The sequence below is a fragment of the Anarhichas minor genome, unplaced genomic scaffold (assembly GCF_050575085.1).
Source record: "Anarhichas minor isolate MPS153535 unplaced genomic scaffold, ASM5057508v1 ptg000022l, whole genome shotgun sequence".
NCBI lineage: Eukaryota > Metazoa > Chordata > Actinopteri > Perciformes > Anarhichadidae > Anarhichas > Anarhichas minor.
In genome coordinates, this window is record NW_027466468.1 from 3,745,692 (window position 1) to 3,769,204 (window position 23,513).

The window sequence follows — 23,513 nt, forward strand, 5'->3', positions numbered from 1 at the left end:
GTCACAAGTCCACGAACTGCCGTGAGACTGTGTTGCTATTGCAAATGACTCAAGGCCTTTACACACAAATAAAAATGTGAAATACTTGCCTGCAAATATTTTGCATTAAAACTATTCATACTGGCAATGGTGCAGTTTGCAGCAGTTGCAACACTTTCTCAATTAAAGGTTTCATTAGATTCACTCAAACAGAGGACCAACTACCAGGATCCTATTGACCCAGAGCAGCGTCTGGCAGTCTGTCTGAAGTAAACTTGGTCGTATAGCCTAAGATACTGTAAGATATTTTATTGAGTTTTCTTTTAGCCAAATCCTCTAAGTGAATTTCCCTCCGGTAAACAGTTACACAGTGTGTATGTCCAGGGCTTTTATTTTGAAAGGTAACAACAGAAGGAGTGGATCTGGTCCACGCTGCATTTGTCAAGGTTGAAAGGAGTAATAAAGTTGTCCCTCTTGGTTTGGACGACAGAGCCTCCCTGTTGTTGTACACTATAAACTATAACATTCGCATTCTGTGTGAAAGTAGTCCTGGTTCATAGTTCAACGAATTATATTGCCGTGCAAATGAATGCACGACAAAAACAAAAAAAGGCAAAGTGGTTGTTGGTGATAACTGTATCATATTTTCTCATGGTGACAAGCATCCATTTTGGGGTGTATGTTCAAATTATAAGGGAAGTATATCAAATGCTCACAATAATAGTATTTCTGTTTTTTAAAAAGACGTAACGAACACAGAGGGACTTTTGGAGTAAATAAACAGCCCTGCTGCCTCACTGAGGTGGAAGTATCGGCTCCCTTTTACCTCAGAACATGATACACTTGTCATTAACGACGACTGGCACACTGATTGTGTCCAGTGCTGATATGAGTGAGCGGAGGAGGAAGAGGAGGAAGAAGAAAGGCAGAGGGAGACAGGAGGAGGAGGCAGAGGAGAGAGACCTTTACTCTGGTGCACAGACCCGGCCAGACCAGGCTCGTCTCGTCTGAGTTGCTAGGAAACCGGCGAGGCGCCTGATCTAATTTATTAAATTCCGCCTCCTATGTAGCTCTCCCTTTTCTCTTCCTGTGTCTGTCTCGCTCGCTCGCTCACTCTCCCCGTGCTGCTTTCCCCTATCTGCCGTTATCTTTCCCACCCTCTAAGGCGCTTATCTCCCTCCCTTCCTCCCCTTCTCCTCACTCTTCCCTCCCTCTCTCTCTCTCTTTCTCTCTCTCTCTCTCCAGCTGCATGTGTGTATATATATCTTTCTCTCTCTCTCACCATCCTACCTCCATCCCAGACCTCAGACAGCGTATCCTCTCGGGCTGTGCGGCAGTGCCACCCCCGTATCTTTCACACCGAGCCGTGAGTACCGCCCTCAGGCAGGCCAGACCTTCTGTGACTTACCAAGCACACAAAACACACACACACACAAGTAAACACACACACACACAAAACTCCATTACCATTTAGACTGTGACTTTGTCTCGCTTTGCTGTTGGGAGTCTAGATTCATAAATGTTGATGTATTAGCCGTTCACTGCGAGGCACTCTGCTCTGCTCGTTGCCTGAATTATTCAACATCGCCGTCGTTATCTTCAACCTGATCAATGATCATCTGCGTTCAGGATAATCGATAAAGGAGTAGGTACATGTAGGGAATGCTTCAGAGTGCCTCTGCCAAGGAATAGAGTTGAAGCACAAAAAAAGTGTGTACGTGTTCTCCAGGATTTGCCAGTGTTTCGGTGTCGCTTTTCAAACACTAAAGCAGACAGAAGTAACAGTGTGCTGCGACAGCTGAGGACTGACACCATACACACAACATATATATATATACAGTATATGATCGTTCTGATGGGCTGGGATGCACCAGTTATCTGTAAATGCGATTCTTGGCTTGTCTGTCAAGCCCTTCTCATGCTTTTAGGAACTACTAACAGCAGCCACTGTCTGGCAATGATAGGATAATGGAGAAAGCTGAAATAAAGTTTAAAGCTACTACGAGGAACTTTCCTTTTGTGTTGATTTTGGCAGTCCCTGTGGACAAAAGCGGTAGTGTTTTTACGAGTACCATTGTCCTTTTAGACAACCTCTCAGAGACTGGCAGAGCAGCGAGGGCGAAGCTAAAGGTGCCACTGCCGCCGGGCGTGCAGCTCTCCACCTCTTACCTAAGCTCCGACTGCAGGTCGAAGGCGGAAGCAAAGCCGGATCTGGGTCTGTCTGTGTTTGGCTGTCACCACCAAGGTGACATCATTTATCTGTTTGTAAGACACGAAAAAAACGTAAACAATGTTGGGCGCTTTTCTGCTGAGTCAGCTGAAGATTTTTCAACTCGAGACGTTCAGCGCACTCCTGCAGAATCGTTAAGTGAAAAAAAAAAGTGAGGCATCCAGCAACGCAAAAGCAGTCGAAAACAATTACAAAACAGTTGCTAAAAGACGCTAGGTCTGATTTCTTTTTAGTTCTTCAAGATGTACTGTATTTATGCATCAGTGGAATAATCTGTACCTCTCTCTCTCTCTCTCACACACACACACACACACACGCACACACACACACACACACACAGATACGGTACCTGTCTGTGCCCCCTCCACACAGAGCCCGACGTGCACATTATAATTGGAATCTACAGTCATAAAAATGGAAAAGATGTACCAGGCATCACACAGAAGACAGAAGCCACAGTTACCCTCCACATCCCGCTGCCAGGAAAAGAGACAGCTGGCCCCCTGGGAGACGTGGTTCTTCTCATCATCAAGGGTGTAGTCGATCGTGACCTCAGCAGAATGAGATCAGTGGCACCGCCACACGCGTATGGGCCTCAGTCTTCATTTTGTCATCCACTGTGACACAGCAAACTTGGGAAGGGGGAGGCAGGTTGCCCCGGAGGTGCCGTTGCCGGATCCCGGCCCCCAGTTTTGAAGCCTCAAAGCATCAAACACTCACTAATAAAAGGCCATTAAAACGCTTGTTAAACCAGAATATTTAGCTGTGCCCTTATCCGTTTCATCCCACCCTGACTCTGGTCTCTGAATCATCACCACCCTTAGGTGCTCCTGTGTATGACACAATCAGAGGGTGATGAAAAAGAGAAATAATACCCACCCACTGCTGTAATGCCCCCAGGGAACCAAAGGCTTGAGCAACATTTAAATAAGACGATGTAGTAGCTTCTGTGGGTGTGCTTCTATCTGTCTGTGTGTATTTGCTTATGCTTTTAAATGTGTGTGCGTGCGAGTGTTGGAAGATCTGAAAGCCGTAACGTGGGAACTGAGCTGCCACAGACTAAACGGACGTGGAACCTTATAGATCATAGAGGGGGAAAATGCTGTGTCTCCACTTCAGTCTCCTCTTTGACACCCTTTTACACCTTGCATTAAAATGCATCTCATATCCAGGTTGCATCTCAGTATGATTACATTCACACCCGGTGTCTCCAGTGTCCACATTGAGACCTGATCCAGCTCAATCAACCGAACGGGTCGAATGAAACATCACCTATCTCCGCCCACAAAGTCGTTGTACGTGGATTGAAAACTTAATTGACCCTGTGCTTAGTCCTGCGCCCCTTGAACGCAGACTGGCCAATTGTAGCGCAATGTGGTTCAGCTTCGACAAGGGTCTGGCAACTATCTGTTGATGATCAGGTGGTTTGGTCGATTGAGCATGCGATCCGTCTTCAATGCGTTTGTGGGTGCGTTGACGCCTGTACTTTCATGTGGTCAAGCTCTATCTATTGCAATCCGATCACCTGAAACACATTTTAATGCAAGGTGTAAGGGTCTTTGTTTTCCCGGCATCAACCAACCCAGGGACCAGAATAAAATGTGGCCACTACAGGTTCCTACAAACCAAGGATCTCGCTGAATGTCAACGTTTCTGAACCAAAAATACTGTTCGTAAATACTTTTCATATCAGCCTCGCATCACGCTTGCTGAAACATAAAATGCCACGTGGTTAACGTTATGAAACGATTGGTTATGTTTAGGCTACAAAATTACTTGGTCAAGGTTCGAAAAAACATCAAGGTTTGTGTTCAAATTATAAGGTAATGTAACTACCCCAGCAATTTCTCAAACTCAACAGACTTCATGCGTAAAGTTACATAACTTTTGGTTTTACATGAGACACACACAGAGGTCTCCCGGGTGAAAGTCCTGAGGTATATTGACCCATCGACAACCTCTTCCACCTGCCCTTGGTGGACGTTTCGCCCATACCAAGTAACTTTCAATAACGATTGCACAATGTACTATGTCACTTGCTCCAACCAAATGCAAAAACATCGACATTCAACGTGTCCATGATTTGCAGAAACGTACAATGCCAACATTTTGCCCTGGCGACTGGGCTGCATCTACATGGGGTCTCACCATTGACTGTATATAAGGAGTAGACGTAGTCATCGGGACGTCACCCATTGGGTTGTGGACTGCCATTATGAAAGCTCGAGTTTGGCGATTTCGCCGTTGCCATCTTGGAATACGGCCGTCGCCATGTTTTTTTTGCAGCTGGTGTACGGAAGTTACCATATTGAGAATGCGGAGGAGTGACATAGAGACACCGTATACGGCTCTGGTAGCGGCAGCGACATCACAGTAAATAGTGTACTTCACTTTGCACAGTAACCCTGCCCTAAAGCACATCCTGCTTTATGGTCTATTTGACTCTAAATGGACCATAATTTACTAAATGAACATCATGCTGTATTGAAGAAGACTTGAAACTAGAGATTGAGACCATAAACTCATGTTTACAATGTTTACTGAGGTAATAAATCAAGTGAGAAGTAGAGTAATTTTCTCATAGACTTCTATACAATCTGACTTCCTTTTGCAAAAGGAAGTCAGTTGTAAGACACTTCCGCATCGGCTTCACTCGGCAGAGTGGGAGGTTGCCGCCTGGGTCTCACACTTCTATATTTCTACAGATGGAGCTCTACATACATTCTACATACAACTCTACAAAATCACAAAATAATTTTCAGATTTCTTTAGTATGTGTTCCTCTCTCTTTGAGCTGAAACTGACAGAAGAACAATTATCTGGGTTGATGATTGGCAGCTTTCTTAAAACCTCCTCCACCCCGCGAGGCGTTCAGGCACCCTGAAAATGTTGTCCGGAAAATGGATTTATTGTTTGCTAAATATTGTGGAATTGTATTTTTTTTTTACCGGATTAAACAGCAACGTATGGGCAACACTATCATATAAGTCACTTTTTACACACTCCAAACACAACTATAGACTACTAATATAAGCATCTAGAAAACGTGTCATAAAAGGACGAATTTGTAGCCATAAATCGCCATCATATTTAACTGCACATCGATTTTGCACCACGAAGCTAGCGGCTTAGCGGCTAATCCGCTCATCGTTTAGCAATAGCATCCGACACAGAACTCATAAATACCTTCGGTTTTTCTCTCCGTGAAAGTAGTAGAAAGCTGTGACTGGACAAAGGCACCAGGTCAGTGGTCTTCACCGGAAAAAATCCTTGGTTTTTGGACAGGTTTTATGAAATATTAGTACAAAAACATCGAAAATGATCCATTTCAGAGCTACTGTCATGGTCGCCAAGTGCATCCTGTTTACAGCCGAGCTGTTTCAGGTAGAAGGGGGGTCAACCCACCTCGGGCCAGCGGTCAGACCTTCGGCCAATGGAATTTTATGCTCGGGGATACGCGGCACTTCTTGCAACTTTACTGGCTCAAAGTTCTGTCAATCAACACCTGCTTCGGCACCCGCCTTCCTGTGACTCTGACGCGTCGAAGGAGGGCTTATTGACTGAAATCGACCGATGATAGGCTGAGCTACAGCTCCATACACACACATGAACTGAGAAAATCCTATAGATGACAGCCAGAAACAGGCTCTGATGATGTTAGGAATCTCAAAATGATTCCTAACAGCTGTAGTTGGATGTATTGAATAATATGAGTGATAAAAAAAGTGAAATATATAGTTATGTAGTATATAAAAGTACAATGTAAGAGCTCCAACAGCTGGTTCGAAAATGACGACCTCGCGTGACCTCTTATTAAGCCTCTTATTCTTCACTTTATCCCAGCCAACCTTTATTCTACAACTACTGATCGGTTGTGCTATGATTTGGGAGAGTTTGAGCCAGCCAGCTACATTATTTCAAAAACATAATATCAATAAAAGGGCTTTTTTTCAGGCGAACCTGAATATTTCCAATTTGAGCTGTGTAAAATCGTCATGCACTATATTAACCAGCAACATATACACAATATTACCCACTGAACAATCTCACCAGTGTTGTGATCTGATTATAGCATCAACAATTATTAAAATAGACCTTGTAGTTACAGAACTGTGGTCTCCTTAGTATGGGTATCATTTTCGAGCAGAGGGCTAAAAATAGGGCTAGGGGCTTAAGAGGTTAATTAATGGCACTGAAACAGGGAGGACCAGCTGGTGTCTGCAGACCTGATGTCAATGGCATTTAGAAGTACTAAAAAAAAGTCCATATTGTTTAAGTTGTGCTTTTAACAAGTTTCTTTTGCATTTAGTGGAGGAAGTTATTGGCTGGGAATGCCCTCTGGCGTTTTGTGACATTTGTGTTCAAGATGCAGTTTTACAGGCAGGCCGACATGAAAGGTGGATCAGTCACACTAGCTCTCGTGATCAGTCAGTAGGTTAGTCCACCAATTTGGTCTGGACTGAAATATCCTGGCAACTGATGATGGATTGACTTGCCTGTATACAGACATTCATGGTCCCAAGAGGATGAATCCTGCTGAGTGATCCCTTGAGTTTTTCTGTGGTGCCACCAGCAGGTATTGGTTTGTCATATGTGTTGGCATCTATTGGATGTATTTATACAAACATTCATGTTCTCCACAAGATGAATTGTAAGAACTCTGGTAATTCTCAAATACTGTCTAAAGCCCTATTTGCGTGGGACGAGGATTACCTGGGGACCTCTAATAATTTGTAACAATTGCAGAGGTCATCTGTTATCTTAACCCGTAATTTGTCAAGTAAAGAATTCCACAGCAAATTACCTAGCATATTGTACAAAACACAGAGGTCATGTGATAATATTAGTCCTGTGTGAATTGGCATCCCAGTTAGTTGGGGAAGTTTTATATTTATATATGTTTTACTTTTTTTGTCGTTTTCTCCCCTTTTTTGTTTTTTCTGGGCGAGAATTACAGAGGATGCATTGGCAATTATAAATGAAAGTTTTGGGAGCTTAAAAATATGATATAATTAAGGCCTATTTATGTAATATCCACCTCTTGTTCCAATGCGAATGGGTCTCCTTGCTGTGTAATGAGAGGAGCCTCCTGGAATTGCACCCAAAACGCTGTCGGAACATTTATTTTTAATTGCCAACACTGTTGCAAAAACCAAGCAGCCCATTGACTTCAGTTTAAAATGAGAAGATGTTTGCAAATTTTTTTTTTTAAATTTTCCTCCATATGCTTAGTTTGACAATTATGAAAAGTTACAGTAGTTCTTGTTTCTGCTGGAGTGAGGGAAGTCCGTCCCGAAACCTGCCACTATATTTATACCAGTGGCGGGCCGTGCATTTTATACCTGGGCCTTCACTGCTGTCCTCATTATGACGCCACAGCTACGGTTATTATTTGTTTCGTGTAAAAATGAAGCTCAACACCTATAAATACACTAACTGCAGAGTGCAGATACATGAATACGCTGAGTGTGTCTCCTCTCTTCTCTGACTGCAGCTGGGACTGCTGCGCGAGGCTCCTGTGAGAGTAACCGCCTGTGAGTGCTTTGGGGCGGCGGAGGGGCTCACGGCAGCACCCGCTGCTCGTTCACGACAATGCAGAACGGTACGTGCTTTCACGTCAGAGTCAAAACACCAGAAAAGTCTCCAACAACACCAGAAAAAGTTGCTAGATTTGTCGCTAGTAGCTTTTAACAAAAAAAGTCGCCATGAGGGTTTGGAAAGACGCCAGATTTAGCGAGAAAGTCGCCAAATTGGCAACACTGGCACCGACTAAATGTGTCCCCAGCGCAACATTGGACGTAACAATAGTTCCTATCACATATTAAACCATACAAAAATCCATCTTCATAAAAACAAGTTGTACAAATAATAATATATAAACAAGCATATTAAAGCTACTGCAGATGTAAAAACAAAAGCAGTTCACTTACCAGAGCTGCTGTTCACTATTTAAAGATAAAGTCCATCCTCCTTTCTTTGATAATAAAGAGTTTAATCCCACGGTTGTTCAGTACATCCGTGCGTTTTAGTTCCAGTAAGAAGTCCTTCTTGATTCATGGACGCCAGTGAAGACAGTCGAGCCTCCCCAGTTGTATTTCTTGAATAGGTTTTAATGTGTTTGAGGGCTGAAAATGTCCGCTCGACAGAGGCAGCAGATATTGGGATTGTCACCGCCCAACATGTCATGCTAGCCCACTGACCAATCACGTATGGCTAGGCCAGCTAGAAGGCTCTGACATGTCAAAGAATACGCCCAACATGTCAAACTAAAGATCTGATTGGTTGAAGACTATGGCAATCAACAATATCGTCCCCATTCACTTAAACTGCAAAGGGATGCACTTGTGAGTCTGCAGGCCTCGGGCCTCTCTTCTTACCTAGAGACACAGAGGTGAAATCTGATTGGATAAAAGCTCTACTTAAAACAAGCTGCACTGGAAGCAGAGCAATTGAGGAAGACAGTAGCTGTGCAATGAGAAAATAAGATAATGGGGAAAATATTTTTATAAATTATAATACATGTGTATTTATGAAAAATGATGAAATAGCTATAACTTTGTGATTCTGTCTAGGCCAGCAGAGAAGGCCTTGATGGCCCACCACTGATTTATACCCTACCTCTTACAGAAGGGCGCTTCATTCAGCTTGTGACTGTGACTAAAATAGAGTTCTCTTTCATAGCATTCGTTTTGTGTCTCACATTGGGAACGCTAAGGATTGGCTGGAACTAAGCACGTCGCGGACCCCCTGCCCCAAGAATTTGTCCAATTTGCCGGTCCCTGCCTCGCGGCACACCCGCAGGATTATTCGGTGGAAATTGTAGGAAATTTAGGTTCAGAAGTGTTTTTCAGTAGAATTTATAGCACCCCTAGAGGTGGATAGTAAAATGTTAACAAGTACTTGGTATGCCATTTATAAATATCGAAGTATTTGAAACTTCACAAATACTTATCAAATGTATAATATGTTTACCGTAGAAGTGTTGAGCCATAAAAGACAATCATTGAATGTATTAAAAGAATAGCCAAGGGACAGACAGGGATTTTGAGACAGGCATTCCAGGGAAAACCATCGCCACAGCCAGCCGGGGCCTAACAGAGGAAGGATCATCAGACCAGCGCCAATGGTCCGTCGAGGGCGGTCACCTGACTGAAGTCAGGAGGTGGAGTCAGCTGGATTTAAGCCAATTGTAACAGAGACGGACATTTTGTGGATGCTTTACGGGCTTTGAAAGGAAATTCAAAGAAAGAATTCAGTCAGTTCATCACATTTCATCCAGCAGGTAACACGCTTCCTGGCTGTGACGTGTATGGGCTCTTTTCCGCGGATCATATTTCTATATCAATACTGTAAATATTTCTATAGATTCTGTAAATAGTGTACTTCACTTTGCAATTGTTTTAGCTTCAGTAGGATTAAATACTTTTGATCATAATTTGAGCCGGCTGACTTTTTGGCACGGCTGGAAGACGTGCGGCTCTCCCACAGTTTCGAGAGGTTTTGAACCTAACAAAGTGGCGGATGACTCGGATGATGGGTCGGAACTCCTCATGACCGACGAGGATGACGATGATGAGTCTTCTCTATCGTCCGGCCGGGTTGCAAAACCCAAAGCCTCCGCGGCTCCGGCGGGTGATCGGATTGCATCTTCCCCCATATTAGACTTGGACTTGCAGGACGTATGCAAACGCGCCGCCGCTAAGCTCAAGATCCGATGGCCGGAAGTCCAGGCTGAAGTGACGCAATCCCGTTATGACGGGAAAAAGTTGACCAAAGTGAAAAGGACGGGAAAACAGCTCCTGCCGATCTTCCCAGAACTACTGGAGGCGCAACAAGCCGTACAGAGAGGGAGGGAATGGAGACATTCGCAACATGCCCCCAGTGGAGCCCGTGGTGGCGGCTCACCTCAAAACATCCCTGTCGTCCCCAGGACCCGCTCACCCATCCAGAGCGGACCTGTTCCAGTCCAACCTGACAGATAAGGCGTACAAGGCGGTCAGGGCCCTTAATGCCACATCTCTCCTAATGGCATACCAAGCCGAGCTGGAGGAGGAGATGACGGCGTCGCCTGACCCGGCGTTATGGGAAGAGGTGTGCATCATCACCGACCACTGCCTCCACCTCCACAAGGTAGCGATCCAGTCGCAAGGTAGAGCCATGGGTTTGATGGTTTTGCAGGAGAGACCTCGGTTCTGTTCAGCGTTTAGACGACTGGATGTTCAACCCGTGAAGACGCAGAGACAGTGTTCAGCAGTTAGGAACCCTCAGTGGTCCCAAAGCATGTCTCATAAGCACTTCTCACTGTTACAAAGAATTAAAGTTGTCCCAACTCTCGCATCCAGGCAATGTGCCGAGGGCGCAGTTCACCAGAATGCCCAGGATGCACAACTGTGTGAAACTGCACAAGTAACATTTCACTGTCACTTATGTGATTTTTCTGCACCCTGCACTGATGCAGTTTTTTTCACTCACCTGTGCAGTACACATTTAAAAGTTCATCACAGAGTCCACTGTCCATATAAAGGATGTAACTTTTATACTAATGTGTACTCCACATTTGGTCGCACCAGATCTTTGTTAGGGGTTTTACAGTAAAGGGGGTGAATACATATGCACTCAACACTTTTCAGATTTTTATTTGTAAATCATTTTGAAATCCATGTAAACTTTCCCCCGACTTCCAAATGGACTATTTTGTGTTGGTCCATTACACAAAATCCCAATGAAATACATTTTAATCTGTGGTTATACTATGACAAAATGTAGAAAAGTCCAAGGGGGGTGAATATTTATGCAAGGCACTGTATGTGTTAAACGGTTTCTTGATGATACACTGCACCTGTCAAATTAAACATTTGTTTGTTGGAACTTTCATCTCATACTTACTTACCAAGAAAAAAAAACTGCTATGAAAATAAGCAACCAATTTATTTATTCTTTGAACTACCCAGTGATGCCCTAGCACCCGCCCAGTGACACTCTAGCAATCATCTAGCAATGGCTCAGCAAGCAAGCAACTGTTTTTGAGGATATGCATGTTTCCGACAAGCTACTTATTGTTTTTATTCCCAAGATGACGACACAGCAGAAGATGACCTTGAGGGTCATTATCACAGAAGCCGATATAAGAAAGGTCATCCTGAACATGAGGCCTGCTACAGTCGAGGATTTGATATGCAAGCTTAAAACCTATTAAACACTAGCCCTATTTTTAGGCCTCTGCTCGAAAATGGCATACCCATACTAAAGAGACTTCAATTCTGTAACTACAAGGTCTATTTTAATAATTTTTGATGCTATAATTCAGATAACACTTGTGAGATTGTTCAGATGGGTAAATATTGTGTATATGTTGCTGGTTAATATAGTACATGAAGATATTACACAGCTCAAATTGAAAATATTCAGGTTCGCCTGGAAAAAAAAGCACTTTTATTGATATTATGTTTTTGAAATAATGCAGCTGAGAGCCTAAAAACTCTCCCAAATCATAGCACAACCGATCAGTAGTCCCAGAATAAAGTTTGGCTGGGATAAAGTGAAGAATAAGAGGCTTTTAGTACAGAGAGGTCACGTGAGGTCGTCATTTTGGAACCAGCTGTTGCAGCTCTTACATTGTACTTTTATATACTATATAACTATATATTTCACTTTTTTTTATCACTCATATTATTCAATACATCCAAATACAGCCGTTTGGCATCATTTTGAGAGGGTCCTCTCAGAGCTCCTGAGATTCCTAACATCATCAGAGCCTGTTTCTGGCTGTCATCTATAGGATTTTCTCAGTTCATGTGTGTGTATGGAGCTGTAGCTCAGCCTATCATCGGTCGATTTCAGTCAATAAGCCCTCCTTCGACGCGTCAGAGTCACAGGAAGGCGGGTGCCGAAGCAGGTGTTGATTGACAGAACTTTGAGCCAGTAAAGTTGCAAGAAGTGCCGCGTATCCCCGAGCATAAAATTCCATTGGCCGAAGGTCTGACCGCTGGCCCGAGGTGGGTTGACCCCCCTTCTACCTGAAACAGCTCGGCTGTAAACAGGATGCACTTGGCGACCATGACAGTAGCTCTGAAATGGATCATTTTCGATGTTTTTGTACTAATATTTCATAAAACCTGTCCAAAAACCAAGGATTTTTTCCGGTGAAGACCACTGACCTGGTGCCTTTGTCCAGTCACAGCTTTCTACTACTTTCACGGAGAGAAAAACCGAAGGTCAGAGTCTCAGGAAGGTGGTCGTCGAAGCTGGGTGTTGATTGACAGAATTTTCAGCGAGTAAAGATGCAAAAAGTAAAATTCCATTCGCCAAAAGTCTGACCCCCCCACCCACGGGTCCAGCAAGTTAGATTGACCCCCCTTCTACAGGAAACAGATGAGAAACAGACAGGATGTAGTTGCCAACAATGATTCTAGCTTTGAACCGGATAATTTTCGCCGTTATTTTTCTGATTCTTCATAAAGGTAAGCCGATACCGATGATTTTTTCCGGTGAAGGGAACTGTTATGTTGGCGTTGTTGGCTCACAGCTTTGTAGTGGTTTCACGGAGAGAAAAACCGAAGGCATTTATGGGTTCTGCGTAGAATGCCAATGCTAGGCGATGTATTGATTAGCCGTATAGCCGTTAGCTTGGTGTTCCAATATCGAAGCGCAGTAAATAAAACGCCAATTTGTGGCCAGAAATACGTGGTATTATGCCACATTTTCTAGTTGCTTATATTAGTAGTCTATAGTTGTGTTTGGTGTGTAAAAAGTGACTTATATGATAGTGTTGCCCATACGTTGCTGTTTAATCCGGTATATAAAATGTACACATGCACAATATTCGCTATCAATATGACCATTTATTTGGACGATATTTGCTAAGCCCGAGAGCCCCCAAATTTGGGGGCGTCGTGTACAAGAATCACTGGGACTTCATTACGACTGCAGTCTCCAATACAAAGATCCTGAATTCGATTACGAACTATGCAATCTGACAGATATTGAAGATCTTCCAGAAAAACCAACAGTCAAAGTCATCCCTGTACTTGAGCTTGTACCTGTGTCAGCATCTGATGAAGTCTTGAGTGACACACCCAGTACAGCAGATACAGAGATCCTTTCAACTTCATCTCAGGAGCGACAGAAACAGTGGCCAGAACTATTTGATATCCCACATTTTTCTGTAGATGTAGAGTATAGACTAAGGCAAGCAGATCTGCTGCATCTTCGTGATGGCACACACCTAAAAGTATCAAAAGAGCTGAAACATGAGATCCTTGAAAGATTGGCGGAGAGCATGTATAGCTTCACAGCATACCCAAATAATGCTCAGTACGAAAGTGTTGCAGCAGCACTGATAAGCAAGCATCCCTGTCTCCAGGAACAAGTGGATGGAAAAATAGTCTCAAATATAAAATGGCTAATTACAGAACAAAGCGCAGAAGATCAGGATGCCTTGATGTTGCGGTAAATGCAGGTAAACGGGGAGGGCATTCAACAGAAGGAGAACCAGCTAACAAGAATATCAAGAAGGCAAAGAAAGGAGAACTCAACTACTTACCCAACTTTCCGGAGGGATTTGATCAGGCAACCCTGGAGGGTTGCCGCAAAGACTTGGTTGATGAAATGCTGAAGAGAACACCAAATGGACAACTTGTGAAACAGAAGATGGACCTGACGTTTGCACTGAGAAGAAAAGAGGTGGTGGAGTCTGAACCTGCCATACGCATGATGCTGGAACGCTGGCCTGCGCTTTTCACAGAAGATCAGCTATGTTGAAGAGAGTTATATTGGTAATGTTTTTGCATATATATGTCCTTTTATCATTATTTGATGTCTCTTGCCAAGGCCAATGAAGAGAAGGTCTGACGGATGGGATATTGGTCAGTTGTATGTGGTTGTGGATGGAACAAGGAGGCTAATTAATGAACTAAAGAATGAACATTTCAAATCCAGCAAGGACATTTATTTGTGTTTTTCCAGCAATACTTTGCAGGTGGCTTCGCCTCACGCTGGTGCCCACTGGCAAAGTATTATTTAGTCTTGAAATGTGATACTGGAGCGTTCTCTGTACTTTACAGGTGTGCATGGAGTTCAACCGGATAGTGGGCAAAAACCTTAAGCAGGAATTTTACGAAAGCCTTGATCGGCACAGTCTTCGGCTTATCAACATATTTCGATCTAAAAGAGGGAACGTTGGGTAGCTGTTGACACAGCTTTCTGAACAGACCAAGGTTGGTACATGTCCATTATGCATTTGCATTGTTTTTCACAGCCGATGTAATGACATGACACAGAAAGTGCTACTGTAGTAGTTACAATCAAAATTGTCTGGTTGGTTCAGCTTTCTTATAGATCATTCATTTCTTGTCATTCTAGCTGTGTAACTTGTGTTTTTCCCCAAAAGACTACAGAGCCAACTGATATTCGGACTTGGTGCTGAGAGGGCTTCCTGTAATCCTTGGTGACAGTCCCACAGACTTCTACAAACCAGCCTTTGTAAGTAACTCTTACTTTCTTCTAAGATAATCTAGAAGGACCATCACAGCATAATTTAGAACTGTCACCATTAGTTGATGAACCCTGTGAGCATAGTTTTATAGAATAATGTTCACACCTTCCCTCATGCGTCTGATTCTCCTGTAACTAGGCTACATTGCTTAACATTATTGATAGTTATTTAATGAGACATGGCATAATAGTGTTTTTACATTGTTATTATTTGTTAAGGACTCTGATGATGATGACTCATCCGCAACATTGAGATTGGGATCCTCCTCGTTGAGAAAGAAGGTGCTGTGTGCTCATCTTCCCGACATCTCAGTCCAGTCTCGTTGAAGATCATCGTTGAAGGACAAGTTGTGATGGATAACATTCAAGACCTGCCAAACGCTTTGTGCCTTCTGTTTGGACATGCATACGCACTGCATCTGAACTACCCCAAGTCTATGAAGCTCACATTCCAGTTCATCCAGCAGATACTTCTCACGTTGGGCCACAGTGAACTAAAACCAAGGTTACAAACCTTGAAGAACCAGCTTGCAATGTAAATAATGTATGTCAAGTCTACTGTGAGAAGCCATGTCTCCGTTAGATTTTTCCATGGCGCACCATGCAGCTGCAGCCAGGGGTGAATATAGGTCCGTATATATGAGGTGGTCTCAAAGGAGGCCACACACTCAAAATATGTAAGGTGCTGCCATTTAACAATGTTTTCACTGTGCTTCTTTTTCCTACCTGTTTGATGCTGCGTTCACACCAAACGCGGCGCGAATTTGCGGCGCGAGTAGATTACATACAAAGTCTATGCACAGACGCGATGAGACTGGCGCAGCGCGAATTTGCGATGGCGCAGCGCGAATTTCAACTTCTGTGAAATATTCGCGTGACGCTGTGGCACGATAGCCTATCAGCGTTGAGTTGCTCCCCCTGTCGTCACTGACTTCCTGCCATTGTTGAATCAGGAAATAAATCCTGTAGCCGTCTGTGTTCACCCAGAGTTACTGTGTAATGCTGCATTCCTTGTTGGATTTTTTTTTCAGTGTTAAGTTACAATGCAATGTTTTGAAAAAATAAAAGTCATTGGAACAATAAAATGTATTGTTGAATTTCTTTCCTTCTATACAATTTTCTTGAAACAATGCATTAAATCTCAAAATCAAATAGTATAATTTATTTTATTAAAAGTAAAGACATTACTTAAATAAACTAATGATCTTAAGGAGCAATACATAATGTTATATTAGTGATTTGTTTATATATGCTTATGTATGTTGAACTTAAAATAGTTATTTCATTAAACTTAGACTAAAGAAAAGAAATAATTCAAGTGAACTAATGATTTTTAGTAAAGATTACTATTGTGGACTTAAATTTGTCTACTGCATCCATTTAAGGTTCTATGTTAACACAACTTGGTCTATTTAGTTCCTCCATGTGTAAAAACTTAAATGGTTTGAGGCAACGGGTTTCCACGCAATTTTCTAGTAAAGTCAACTAGTTCGGGATAACAGTGTAGTTAAATGCTTAGGGATATAACTTGAAACCTGCATTTATCTTTTCTTTGTCCAAATATCTCACATATTTGACACAGTATTATTGTCTAATATGGCTGATTTGAGACATTTGCCTCTGTCATTTGGATTGGGTTTACCAGAGCTGCCTCCTGTGGCTTCAAACTGTGTAAATGAAACTAAACCACAAACTAATACTTATTAGTAGTACTTTAAAGGGCGGTGCATTGGATTCAGTGGAATCTTTCCATAACTGTGGTAGCGTGACCCACCAAGTGCAAAAACGCTGTGATATCTTTCAGGACCTTCGCTGGTCTACTTAGTAGCAATTAAATTCAGAAGGTGGCTGGCGTTATCATGGTTTTGCACTCGGCTGCTCTTTTACCGCAGTTTCACAAGAGAACTACGGTGGCCTGCAGGGAACTTGAAAACCCAAAAGGCTCCTTTTTGGCCAGTGTTTGGCTGCTGTACAAACATGGCGGACTCTGTGGAGAGGACCTGCTCTCTCTGACGGGCTACGTACACACTTGTGAAAACATAGTCATTATTATTTAATTCCATGTATGCCAATATCCCTGAAATCCTACACACTTTCCCTTTAAGGGGAAAATTCAGGTTCGGTTATATTTGAAAAAACAGACATCTGTAGAACTCCTTGTAAAATAATTTCTATTTCTCATGGTTTGAATTAAGATTTGTCCAGTCTTCTCAGTTGTTTTGTCTCTACCGTATTCTTCACTGTTCTCGTAGTTTTAAGTTTGCCTTTCCTCGCTTCCTCCAAAACACAATCTTGCCATTCCGAAAGCCTTTAACGGTGCCGGGATGTCAGGGGAGCATCACCGCTCCGCCGAACAACGCCTAGTCTGTCTCATTGTCATTCCTTACCACCGACAGTACTGCCGAGTTCACAGAGAACTGTCAACCAGATTAATGAATTAGCTCACTGACCGCACACACACACACACACACACGCACACAACAACACAAACCTGTCTCTTGTCTTGAGCTTTGACTTTGTGGAAAAGCTACTTTCACTTCAGTTTGAAAGCATTTAAATTCACATCCAGGAGTTTCTCGTCTCCGCTCTGCATTGACCTGCAGAGGGAAACAGCAGGATGGCTGGCGAGCCGCAGTGTCACTTCATATCAGGTTTCATCCACTTCATGCAGATGGGCTCAGAGTCTGTGGATCGTGTGTGCTGTCACTACCTAATTGTCACACAGCATCGCTTCTCATACTGATATGCAATCATTATGAGTAACGTAACAATACACTGCAACTTGAGTTGCAATTAGCTAATGTTGCATGAGTTTTGTATTGATGCATTATGATTTCTCATTCTGATCTCGTCATCTTTGGTCTTATTCCCCTGCAAATCTGCCAAATACGCTACTTGTCCAATTAACAATTCCTGCAAATTACCTACCATCATTTGCATAAACACAGTGGTCATGTGATAATATTAGTCCCGTTCTAATTGGCACCTCTGTGATTCTGGGTTAGGGGTTTTGCATAGTTTTCTGTTTATTCCGTGTCTTTTTTTTTTTTTACTGCATCCATCCCGAATTATGGAAGCTGTGGTGGAAATTATAAATTTATTTTTTGACAGCACTGTGGTTGCAAAATCAGGAGGCTTATCTCACCCATTCGCACAGGCGCCAGAGTATGAGAAGTGTACGTAGTCACTGGGACATCACTCTTTGGTTTTTTAGACTACGGTTTTGAAGCTTTGAGTTTGGCATATTGGCCATCTCCATACTGTTTTTCCTCTTTGGAACCAAAAGTAACACGAGAGGGTGGAGCTAAGTACAACCGAACTCTGACTTAGACATTTTTAGGGGACCAAACAGCTGAAAACACACTGTGAAAGAGTTAAAAGTTGTAAGACAAAAACACGACAACTCTCAGACCGCTTGTGGTAGTGACCTTTCAATCACATGGTAGCATACCCTGCTTTATGGTCTATTTGTCTCTAAATGGGCCATCATTTACTAAATGAACATCATGCTGTATTGAAGAAGTCTTGAAACTAGAGATTGATACCATAAACTAATGTTCACAATGTTTACTGAGGTAATAAATCAAGTGAAAGTTAGAGTCATAGACTTCTATACAATCAGACTTCTTTTTGCAACCAGAGGAGTCGTCCCCTGCTGGTCAGTAGAGAGAATGCAAGTTTAAGGCCAATTCTGCATTGGCTTCCCAACCAAGAGGTTTCTGGCTGTATGAAATGCACCGGCCTTTCAACTAACTCCAATGTAAACCCATGTACTTTATTATTTGATGGTCACTCCAGTAGTCAGGTGATGTAATATGAAGAGTGACAAAGGACCAGTGGTGTATAAAGTACCCAAAAGCCATACTTGAGTAAAAGTAAAGATACCTTACTGGAAAATGACTCCAGTAAAAGTAAAAGTCACCTATTAGAATACTACTTGAGTAAAAGTCTTAAAGTATCTGATATTTATTGTACTTAAGTATCAAAAGTAATTTTCTGATATTAAATGTACTTAAGTATTGAAAGTAAAAGTACAAGTAAATGATGTTAATAAAAAAGCAAAGGGTCAGAATTATGAGAATTATGAAGTTTATTCTTTTAAGTGCTGTGGCACCATGACCAAGGACATGGAGCTGTGTTGAACATAATTGGGTTGGCTGTGATCCATCCAGGAGCAACAATGTTCAACATAATATATTGTACATAAGTATACTTTTGCATCTACTATGAACTTATCATCATAATTCTCCGAAAAGCAATATGACACTATGAAGGAGTTGTAACAGTGCGTTTATAAGTATGCTCATTCTGACTAGAGGATGTAGAGGGCAAATGCATAATATTGTGTTCAGCAAAAAATATCCACTTGATGCATCAGGTCAGTGTTTTGAGAAAGGACACCTGCCTTGTAAACTCATATGGGCCTGATTTGAACACAATAGATACAGGTTTTGCTCAAGCTGAATCTGCAATTGGGCGACTGCTACCATCATAACTCCATCTGATCATCCACAAAATGACTCAAATATCAAACATTATCAATACTAAAGCAGCACCGAAAGTAACAACCCAGTTATTACTTGAAACTGAAAAATGTCCTGTTCATCTTCAAAAGAAGTTGGTTTTCAAAATTGCGAGAATTCAGTCTCGCTCTTCTTGGGCTGAAGGCTAGTCCTGCGATGCTAAATAGCCTTTCACAGGCCGCTGAGGCAGGTAGAGGTGTGTTCAGTTTCACAGACAGCTTGCGCACAGCTGGGAAGGATTCCCCTAATGCTAACACTAATGCTAACCCTAATGCTGCGCTCTCGCTAGGTGTGGTGGCTAGCTAACGTTAAGTTAGCTAACGTTAGCCAACTAGTGCTGCAATGATTATAGCTAAGATGACTCAAGTCAACAAAATCTCACAACTGTCAACACTTCCTCAGCTCACTAACTCGCTAGCGATCCACGGGTGTTGGTCTTAGTCACCACCGTCGTTTGTTGCGGGAGTAGCAGGTGCTTCCATTTCTGCTTCCATCATGAAATCGTAGAGTGGAAGGTAGACGCTCGCTAGCTAGCATCCTGGGCATCACTGGGAATCAAAACACCGCGGCTTTGAGAGCACTTGTTTGCAATTGCGCATTAACGTGATTAACCAATGATTTAACTTGCAAGCTAGGACCACTGATTCGCCAAACCTGCTTGCTTGCAGTCTCTGTTCCACCACAGTTCCCGACGTTGGTCTCATGATTCATTTTTTTTCTGAAGATAGATTTGATTTTGTAGCGAGTAACGAAGGTTTCAGGGGAAATGTATCGGAGTAAAAGTATCAGTTTTCTTTGCAAAATGTAGTGAAGTAAAAGTAAAAGTCAACAGAAATATAAATAGTAAAGTAAAGTACAGATATCCAAAAAAACGACTTAAGTACAGTAACGAAGTATTTCTACTTCGTTACTATACACCACTGCAAAGGACACATAAGGAGGAGGTCGGGGTGGAAAAAAACAAAACAGGATTTTGACCCAGAAGACAGCTGTCAACAGTTCACATTGATTTATTTCAAGTTGCATAAAGAACTTGAACTCACGTCAAGTTATGTAGCTAGCCTACGTTAAATACTTTTAACCCAAATCACTACCTTTTATTAAACCTAGCCAGTTTGTTAAAAAAGTGAAGCCAAGGGGTCCTGACCAATCGTCCGTACAGCGAGTTGGGAATGATAACGGGTGAAAATATACCACCGAACAACAAAAATTACCCAAAAATATAAGGTACATCCCTAAAGACTATCTTTCTTTCAGCGTTGAAGAGTTTCTGGATGGATCTTTTCCTGTGTCTCCAACATGTACGGATATCAACACAGCTGTGGTCTTGTCTTTTGCAGCATAAAAAAAAAAGACTGAATCATCCAGAGGCCATCTTGGGTGTGATTTCACCCAACAGAAGCCGGCAACAGAAGTATTCAGAGAGGCATTGGAAGCTTCTGAAACAGAGATGTATTTTTACCCCACTCGCTTTCTCTCGCCATCTACTTTTCACTTTCTTACCTTTTCGTCTCTGACATCCACCCCCACCCCTCCACCTCCATCCTTTCTCCATCCAACGGCAACGTGTTTTAGCACCGGTGGGGGGAAAAAAACACTGTTTGTTGTTTGTTACCCCAACAGGACTGCCGGTCCTATTGTACACACACACATAGCCAGACACCCGCTGCCTCTGCTCATGGCAGGGCCTCGGCTGCTGCTGTTGTGACACGGCACAGGGAATTTGAAATTCAGAGGAAGCGTCGAGAAAAGGCAGAGATGAATAGAAAGGGAAAAGGAAGCGCTGGAAAGACTGCAAAGTGCCAGAAGCGGAGAGAATGTATGGCGAGGACGTGGGGGGGGCGGTTAAACAAAAACAGATGGGAGGGAAATCTAAGGAGGAGAAGTGGAGGAGGGAGGGGGGGGGGGGGGGGGGCTGAAGAAGACAGAGAAGAGCAGGGGACATCTTACACGCCAAAATCAATGCCAAGCTGGCTGTGTCGGGTTTTATGTGCAAGCGGAGAGAAAACAGAAATACCCGCCCTAAAAATACCCGCCCTAAAAATACCCTGCGACTACGATCGACAGCAGGGAGGCAGCAAACGGGGGGGGGGGGGGGGGGGGGGGGGGGGGGGGGGGGGGAGTAATACATGATGGCGATCATATTGTATAGGTGAAGAGGTGTGTAGTCACTCACTCCGGCAGCGTGTGCGCCTCTCCATGGTGATGTTGGAGATAATGATCATGGTGATGATGATACACACCTGCCGTCTGTGTGTGTCTCTGTCAGTCAGTCTGGAACTGCTGAGGCTTATTAACCCCCTCCCCGTGGGGTATCCATAACAACCAGGGGAGTCCCAGCTGAAAGCAGCGATGTTGGCTGGTGACTGGAAGACAGGCAGGTGTGTAGGCAGATAGGTGACAGGTGAAATGAAGGCATGCTTCTGCTGGTCAGATGCCAAGAGCAAGAGACACTGGTCATGAAGTATCCGGATTGTTTCACTTACAAAGATGAGGTGCCCGCCAACCAGATGGGGTCTTGGCTGCCATCGAGGATGCCAGGTCATGTGACGTCGTAGTTGTACATTTTACAATCAGCGTTGTGAACGGTGAACTGACCGAATCCGTTTTGCAACTAACGAACGTAAACATGAACAAACTGTAGTTCTACGGTAACCCGGCCACTGTCTATTGCATTCCAGCCTCTAAAGTCTCAAAAAGTCAACTTGCTGGGTGTTGAGCAGTTATGAGCGCGTAGAGGGTCGAGCTCGCTGTCGTCACAGCCCTGACGCGTGCACGCGTGGAGTAGAAATGCTCCCTCGCGAGGATGCTTTTCAGCTCGTGTATACTGATCTGTTCTCTCGTTTAGCATGCACTCGCCTGTTTTTAACGGCAAGGAAACGCCATAGCATCCCACCAGTTTAAAGAAACTACGGCAACAGAAAAAAATCTATGTGAACTAGTTAACTTTTGAGACTTTGAACTACGTTCAAAATTCATAATTGTGAACTATGAATTTAAACTATGTTCAAAATTCATAATTGTAACTCAAAATTGTAAGTCTGTCTTCAATTACAAACAAACGATACATGTTTTTTTAGGGCTGATGTAGATCCAGTCAGTATAATAAGTCAATGACTATGGTATAGCTAGTTCTTACATTTAAAAAAACCATGCTTATTATTCCAAAGATCAATACCACTCTTACGTCTGCATCATAAGTAGAGCTGCGCCAGAGAGTGATTAGCTTAGCTTAGCATAAACTGTATTGCTGTATCTTGTTTGTTTTATCTTTAAACAGGCAGAAATGACAATTTGTGTTTACAGGAGCAAACCTGTTTACTTTAGTATATATATTTTTTTCTTTATTTGGCCACCTGGGGGCATCTCAACAAGCTGTAAACACAACATTTACATACACATTTTATGATGTTCTGGTGAACGTGTTAGCAAATAACTATTTACATACGAAGCGCAAACAGAGCAGCGTTAGCATTCATTTAGAGTTGTGTTACTGGCCACCTGAAAAATGGAATTCCAATATTTATTTATTTTTTATACTGGTGTGTGAATGGCTTAGATAATTCTGCTGGGCAAGTGGCACCTTGCATGGCAGCCTGCCATCCGTGTATGAATGGGTGCAAATGGGTGAATGACATGTAGTATAAAAAGCACTTTGAGTGGGCGAGAGACTAGAAAGGCACTATAAGTATGAGTCCATTCACCATTCATTCTCTTTTAACTTTTTGGTCTCTACCAACTCCTGAGGAAAAAAATCTGTCTTTTTAGCTGCTGAATACTCCACTATGGTCACCAAATAATGTCTAACTGGGACTGTCTGCAAAGCAAACAGTGAGCTGAAAGTCATTGGATCCATTGTTAGATAAGAATATTGATTAAATGCAGGCTAATAACTAAATTTGTACAAAACGTACTTTACTCATGAACTCAGAGACTGTATCATGAGAAAAAGAAACAAGCAATACATGTCTTTCCGAACGGTACTACACTGTACTTTAAAGAAAATAGTCCAACACCGTAAAAGTGTTCATGCATAGATTCAAACAATCAAAACAAAGTTAAAAACACAACCACGACAACAAAGCTAATTAAGTGGGCAGGGGAATAGTTTCTTAATCTGCTTTAAATGATGTTGGTGTTGGAGCTCATCAGATGCAATATGGGAGCCAGTATTCCAGCAGGCAAGACCATGAAAACTAAAAAATGCTCACATAAAACTTAACTCATTGAGAGAAAAACAGATCAAAACTGTAAAGAGGCTCAGAATGTGACCAGCAGACACAGCCCTT